Here is a 7,918-nt window from a genome sequence, read left to right on the forward strand (position 1 = left end):
GGTTTCAGCTACAGTTGTGCAGGGGTGGAAAGAGTCATAAAAAATCTACTCAAGTAAAAGTACAGTCACCTAGATGAAATTTTACTCAAGTAAAAGTACTGGTGTAAAAATCTACTCAAGTAAAAAGTAGCTAATTTAAAATGTACTCAGAGTAAAAGTTACTTAGTTCTTTTTTTTTTAGCTCCTCGTGGCACAATCTTTTCGATTCTGACCTTCTGACACTGCAGTTGCCCAGAGCCATTCGAACATTCATTCGATATTCAGGAAAATTTTCAATACTCGATACCAATTTCAGTTCCACAGGGATAAAAAAAAAAAATAAAGATAAAAATAGATAGCTTAAAAATCTCTCCCTCACACACACTTGCTTCTTTAGTGTATTTCCTGTCTTCTCCCAAGGAGGGGGGGGGGGTATTTTGGTGTAGATGGAGCTGAACAAATTTTTTACTTTGTAGCTGAAGCTATTTAAAAAAAAAAATCTCTTCCAACAATATTTACTCAAGTTATTGTACACAAAAAACTACTCTATTACAGTAACTAGAGTAAATGTAACTTATTACTTTTCACCCCTGCAGTTGTGTTACCCCCATAGATTCTTTGAGTGAAAAATGAATGGGATTCCTCTTTAAGAGCAAAACCTGTTAAGCCAATAGCTCCACTTACTCCTTGAGCGACTGTGTGGCTCTAAGGTTTTCATTGGCTTCTTGGTCTTCCTCTTCTTCTTCTTCTCCTTTACCTTAACCTCTTCTTCCTCTGAGAAGAATGACTCATCAGAGGATGAGGCTGAGGGTGTTTCAGAGGAGGTAGAGATGACTTCTTTCTTTGCACTCTTGTGAGAAGGACCTGTGGAAATTAACATGTCGAGAGACTATAGAGTAAGCAAAGTAAATAATATACTGTTTGTGTGTGGGTGTATATGACATACTGTATACACACACACACACACACACACACACACACACACACACACACACACACACACACACACACACACACACACACACACACACACACACACACACACACACACACACACACACAATATATACATATATATTATATGTATATATGTAGTATACATTTACTGTATGTGTAGCGTGGCACAGAATGCAAATCCAAAGGCTCAGTCTGGTGCTACACATTTATTGTTTGGGTTCCTGCAAAATGCAAGAAAATGAAATTATAAGTGACAATGAATAACAGTATTCTTCAGTTGTACTCAACTGCCGGGAATCTCTTTGTCTGACGTAATTAAAATAATAACAAAATAACATAATGCATAAAATAGAGTATTACACCATTTCTGACACTATAATGTGTAATATGTTTGCCAGTTACATAACAAGTCTCTGAAATAATACATAATAATAATAAAGGATACACTGCCTAATTATCCTATATAAACAAATGTCATAAAATAGCCAAATAGTAATTACAATGTTTCTGTTCATTTAAATGTAACATAAGGTGTTAAATGGGCATTTTATATTATATCTAAATTAGATCTAAATTAAAGCTAAATTGTATTACAGTGGACCTTCTATTATCAATAACATTATACTATTGCCCACAAAATCAATACAATAGGACCCAATGGTGAACTGCAATTTAGACCACTTCGTAGGGCCTATTTACAGACAGATAATATAACAGTAAAACACCAGTTTCTTAATGAACCTTCATAAACGGCCATAACAGTTCCCAGAATCATAACACGAGCAGCGGGCTCCCTCGTAAGGGCTCATTGTCAAGGCATCCGCCATCTGCCCGTACCACTATCCTAACGGCCGCAACACTACATTAGCTGCTAACTGGCTAATCAGGACGGTGATGCGGTGAGCCGCTCATAAACACCTTATAACATAACACAGTGTTATCATCATACAGTAAAACCATTCTCGCCATTCCCCGTTCTAACCCAATATCACCAGCTTACCTGCAAAATGCAAGAAAATGAAATTATAAGTGACAATGAATAACAGTATTCTTCAGTTGTACTCAACTGCCGGGAATCTCTTTGTCTGACGTAATAACGCGAGATTTTCACCCTGTTACTATCCCGCCACTCTGCTGCTACTGAAGCGCATTTGCCACCTACTGGCGATTTATGGGTAGTACACCTTCACAACCACACCAACAAACATGAACACTGTATACTGCACTCGCACTCAAAACAATGACTCTCCCTCCGCACACACACATGAACATGTGGAAAATGTATACGCACACCGAACCAAAGAAATACTCGCCCAATGAGCGTCAACAGACGCCACACTACGCCACATATGCTATGGTCTTTGAAGTGTGTGTGTGGTGGGGGGTTAATGGAATTGTACCTGGCTTCTCGTCAAATCTACTAAGCAGAAAATCTTTGTCCTTTTTGAGATCGATGTTAGCCTCTTCCAGGTGCTTCACCCGCTCCTCCAGGCGTTGTATTTTCATCTTAGCCAATTTGTTCTCCTCTTTCAATTTTGTGATTAATGATGCTCCCGTTGGTGACACTGCATAATTTGAGAGAAAATAAATGTTAAAATAAACAGAAAAAGTTTAGAAAGCCTTTCCTAAACATGGTTAAATAATAGAGGTTATAGGTTGAATATGGATAATCTTTATTAAAAGCCATATTATTTTAAAAATACCTACAGAGCATTTAGAGGGATGCAGAATAAAAGTATTGCTTTTCCATTAAAAAAAATAGATTTACTCTGAATTCATTATTTGAAAAAGATTTACTGGGTTCGACAATAACTTTCTGTTGTCGCCATTTTGGCTCACTTCTCCGCTGTTTTCCTGAGCCTGCTCCTGGTCGCTTGCTTTCAACAAAGCCTTTTTAATAATCAATCGGTGGATTGATGGATTATCACATGTTACAATGTCTGTATTTGTGTAGTGAAAAGAGAGATAGACACGCACATCGGTCAGTGTATGTTTCGTTAGTTAGATTTTTTCTTCAAACCGAACTGTCCGAAAACTATTGAATCCGTAATCCGTGTATCATTCATTCAATTTTCGATTGGTAATCAAAAATCAAAAAACTAAAAAGTGACAGCTTATTTTGTTTTTTGTTTTTGAATCCAACACAAAAAACGAAAAAATGTCTGGTTTTTCATATTTCAGATCAAGAATACGAAATGAAAAAACAGGCAGCAGGACTGAATTTGATTTTAATATTTAATTGGTCGGGTTTACGTGACCCGGAAGTTTGGCGATATCAAAGAGATGCAGTCCCAAACATCAATAGTGACAGCGACCATCCGTGGAGCTGGAGGGTAAACCATCAGTTCAGCGACAAGACCGGACACTATACACTCTTTATTACTGTGCAGAGTAGACAGTATGATTTGCTTGTTAAAAAAAACCTCACTGTAGCCTATATTCGTGCAGGAGCAGAGACACAGCCATTGCGCATGCAGGGGAATGAACGGACATTCATGCCCGGTGTACGGAGATATTCCTCCTGCACGACGGGGCACGGGGATGTACACCAGGCATGAACGGCGTTCATTCCCCTGCAACGGCTGTGTCTCCGCTCCTGCACGAATATAGGCTACAGTGAGTTTTTTTTTTACTTGTCGCTGAACTGATGTTTTACCCTCCAGCTCCTCGGATGTTCACTGCCACTATGAATGATCTTTGTGACTGCGTCTCTTTGATATCGCCAAACTTCCGGGTCATGTAAACCCGACCAATTAAATATTAAAATCAAAATCAGTCCTGCTGCCTGTTTTTCAATTTTGTATTTTTGATCTGAGCCTAAAATTGAAATATGAAAAACCAGACATGTTTTTGTTTTTTGTGTTGGATTTAAAAACAAAATAAGCTGTCACTTTTTCATTTTTGATTTCCAATTGAAAATAGAATGATACACGGATTACTTTCGTTTTCTGACAGTTCGGTTTGAAGGAAAAATCAAACTAACGAAACGTACACGGACCCACATCCCCAACAATCTCTCAAAAACTAGGTGCTGGACCGCCAAGAAAGGAACAGGTAAAGTAAAAACGGAGACCGCACACTAGTAGTCTGCTCCTGTGACAGTTTAATGTCACTCACATGTGACGTTTTGGGCCTTGGCCCTTCATCAGACAAGTCTGATGTTTAATGAAGGGCCAAGGCCCGAAACGTTTTTTTTTTTCACCGAGACGAGAGCTGTAACACCAGTGACTCTGAGCGCAAATTTGGTTTTCAGCCACAATGTGGAAGGAGCCTCCACTATCCCTGTAACAAGTTACAAGTCATCCAAAGCTGTTTAATGAAGGTAAAAACGAAACACAAGGTAAATATTCTGCATAGTTCTCCTCCTCTGTGTCTTCTGATCAGAGCAGCGTCCTTAGCAATGGTGTGTTTTACCTAGCAACAGTCTGGCAACCGACAGCAGGAATTCTTTTTATGTTGTTGTTGCCTATCTTGATCAATAGATGGCGGTATTCTGGTAATTCTCCCTATTCTATCTTTGACTATACACTGACAGTGAAAGACAGACAGACAACATTTCACCATGCTAGTCTGCTAGTCTAGACTAGGGGAAGGTATTGTCTTTAATAACTTTTCACTTACATAATTTTTTGGGGGGAACTGCGAAGTTTGGCCTTTTTGGTCTTCGGCTGCATGACAACTTCATCTTCAGATAGAGAATCCTGAATTTTTACTACCAACAGACACAGAAACAACATTTAGTCAAACTCCTAACTGGGCTTCAGGCTGAATATGAAATTTCACCCATAAATTTAGAGACGCATTACTGTTTCACTTACACAAACTTGCATATTATGCACAATAGAGGGTATGAGTTTCCATCACGTTGCCCTGGGCAACGCCCCAAATCGTTCGGACTGAGTGGCAAAACAAACCTCCCTAACGTGGTGAAGGATAGCGGTGGACGCAGAGAAACCAGGTAAAATGTGTAGTATCAATCCAAACTGAGGTCAGAAGGACTCAACAGTGATCCGTACCAGCGCCCCCCCCACCTGAAACTGTAAACACAGCTGATCGATCGGAAAATACCGCTGGAGTGAATTTACTTTATAGGCTACTCATTGAAGCAGGTTCTTGAATGTAACTCGTTCACAGTGAGACGTATCCTCAAGATTTTTTGCAGTCCAGTTAGCTCATGCCTGTTGTACATGCTGACAAAGTCAGACATGTCAGACTTGTATGGGCTCTGAGAAAAATCGCCCCCTTTCTTTCATTGATTTAAAATTTTACCGCATCTGCCACTCACCTTTGCCACTCAGTGCGAGTTCCACAGCGACCGTGACGTCATGTGCATACCCTCTATACAGACTTACGTGATTCCTTCTGGGAAGAACCAACTGCGGCCTTTTTGGTCTTCGGCTGCATGCCAACTTCATCTTCAGATAGAGAATCCTGAATTTTTACTACCAACAGACACAGAAACAACAATTAGTCAAACTCCTAATTGGGCTTCAGGCTGAATATGAAATTTTCCCCATAAATTTAGAGACGCATTACTGTTTTACTTACACAAACTTCCATAGTATGCACAATATAGACTTACGTGATTCCTTCGGGGAAGAACCAACTGCGGCCTTTTTGGTCTTCGGCTGCATGCCAACTTCATCTTCAGATAGAGAATCCTGAATTTTTACTACCAACAGACACAGAAACAACAATTAGTCAAACTCCTAACTGGGCTTCAGGCAGAATATGAAATTTTCCCCATAAATTTAGAGACGCATTACTGTTTCACTTACACAAACTTCCATAGTATGCACAAGACTTACGTGATTCCTTCAGGGAACAACCAACTGTGGCCTTTTTGGTCTTCGGTTGCATGCCAACCTCATCTACAGATTGATCATCCTGAGGTTTCACTACCAACAGAATGACATTTAGTCAAATCTCCTAGCTAGGAATTTAAAGATAACCCAAGATTTTGAGATGCATTACTCCAAATCCCTCTGTCTTTTGGCCTAAGTCATGTAAAAATCAATTTATCTAGCCTAAAACCATTACAAGACGTTGCCTATTGTTATCCATAGTATTGAAGAAACTGGGACATCATGTATGTAATGTTTATTATATGGAACACACAAAAGTGTATGAGCTGCCAAGGTGATACCACTTTTATACATGCATGCCTCATACAGTACGAGGCTTCAAAATTATTGGAAAACTATATATTTATTCAATGATTTCTAATGTTTTTAAACTCACCAGTCATAGAGGAACACAGGTTAGGGTTGGATGGTCTTTTAGTCTTGCTGCTCCCTTCACCTCTCTTCTTGCCACGAGTTTCCATCTAGACCAGCATAAAAAAAGAGGGAAAAAGCCATTTACCAGAGATGGGGGGACTCAAGTCAAAGACTTGACTCGAGTCCGACTCGAGTCGCCAGTTTTGCGACTTGTGACTTGCTTGACCAACACTAACGAAAGACTTGACTTGACTTTGACTTGCCCCTTCCTGACTTGTGACTTGACTTGACTTGAGTCATGCGACTTGTCAAGTCATTGCAGTCTTGTTAAATATTTTAAATAATAATAATAAAAAAAATATTAGATGAACATTGTTTTATTGTGCGCGAGTGCTCCTGACCTGCAACCTGGCAACCCGCCCTCTTCCACGCAACGTGACATTCCTGCATGAGTCTAGTCAGTTTTCATGAGCAGAGATGGAAGGCACTCCGACCAACATCCCGAAAATAATCAATTTTGGCTATAAAGATTACACAACAACACAAAATAAAAGAGGAGCGACATGCAAAATCTGCAATGTCAAAATTACGGATTTGCCAAGCACCACGTCGAATTTCATCCGACATTTCAGGACGGCACATAAAGAAAGGTGAGTAACATTGCAAACCTAGATGGATTAACGTCCTTGATTGTCATTTTGCTACTTGGCTGCTGACATTAGTGAGAGTACTACCTCTCTCTCTCTCTCTCTCTCTCTCTCTCTCTCTCTCTCTCCCCCCCTCTCTCTCTCTCTCTCTCTCTCCCCCTCCCCCTCTCTCTCTCCCCCTCTCTCTCTCTCTCTCTCTCTCTCTCTCTCTCTCTCTCTCTCTCTCTCTCTCTCTCTCTCTCTCTCTCTCTCTCTCTCTCTCTCTCTCTCTCTCTCTCTCTCTCTCTCTCTCTCACACAAACACACACACACACACACATCACACACACACACACAAATAAAAAGCTGTTTGAGATTCATTCATGTTGAGCTGATTCATTACGTAACTTATCTTCTTACATTTAAAAAAAATGACTCTGAAAAACAGGTTTGATGAAATACAGACATTTGAAAAAAACGAATTTGATAATGACTTGACTTGACTTGATGATGAGACTTGACTTGACTTGCTTGACTAAAGCTGTGCTTGGACTTGACTTGCTTGATCCTCCTTACTGACGACTTGGACTTACTTGAGACTTGAGGGCTAAGACTTGCGACTGACTTGAGACTTGCATGTATGGGACTTACTCCCATCTCTGCCATTTACATCTCACAACTTCTCTTAAAATCTAGAATAGGCTATAAAATAAGTTTGCATTCTAGCTAACTGGAAGTTCTCTCTTCAGGACTGCTGAATGAGAGACGTTTTGTAACATCAGTTGATAAAACGCAGCAGGGCAACATTTACTCATTGCACCGTTATCACCTGTTTAATTGAAGCTCTTACTATAATGTTACAGTTAACATTACCTGTCTGAGGATTAAGGTTAAGGTTGTTATGCTGACATCACGTGGCGCTATTTTCATTCGTTTTTCGGTCTTTGCTGTTTTGTTTTGTTTCTGCGCAGGTTCCAGCCTCACATGATATAGATTTACTATTTAGCCAGCCTCTGTGTTTGTTTCCTCAAACTTATTACCGTATGTTAGTTTGTCTTTTTCTCTCTCTCTCTCTCTCTCTCTCTAACGTTAGCGGTTGGTACAGAGAGAGCTACAGATGTGTTCAGGGTCAAAGTC

Source organism: Gadus macrocephalus, chromosome 4 (assembly GCF_031168955.1).
Source record: "Gadus macrocephalus chromosome 4, ASM3116895v1".
Classification (NCBI taxonomy): domain Eukaryota; kingdom Metazoa; phylum Chordata; class Actinopteri; order Gadiformes; family Gadidae; genus Gadus; species Gadus macrocephalus.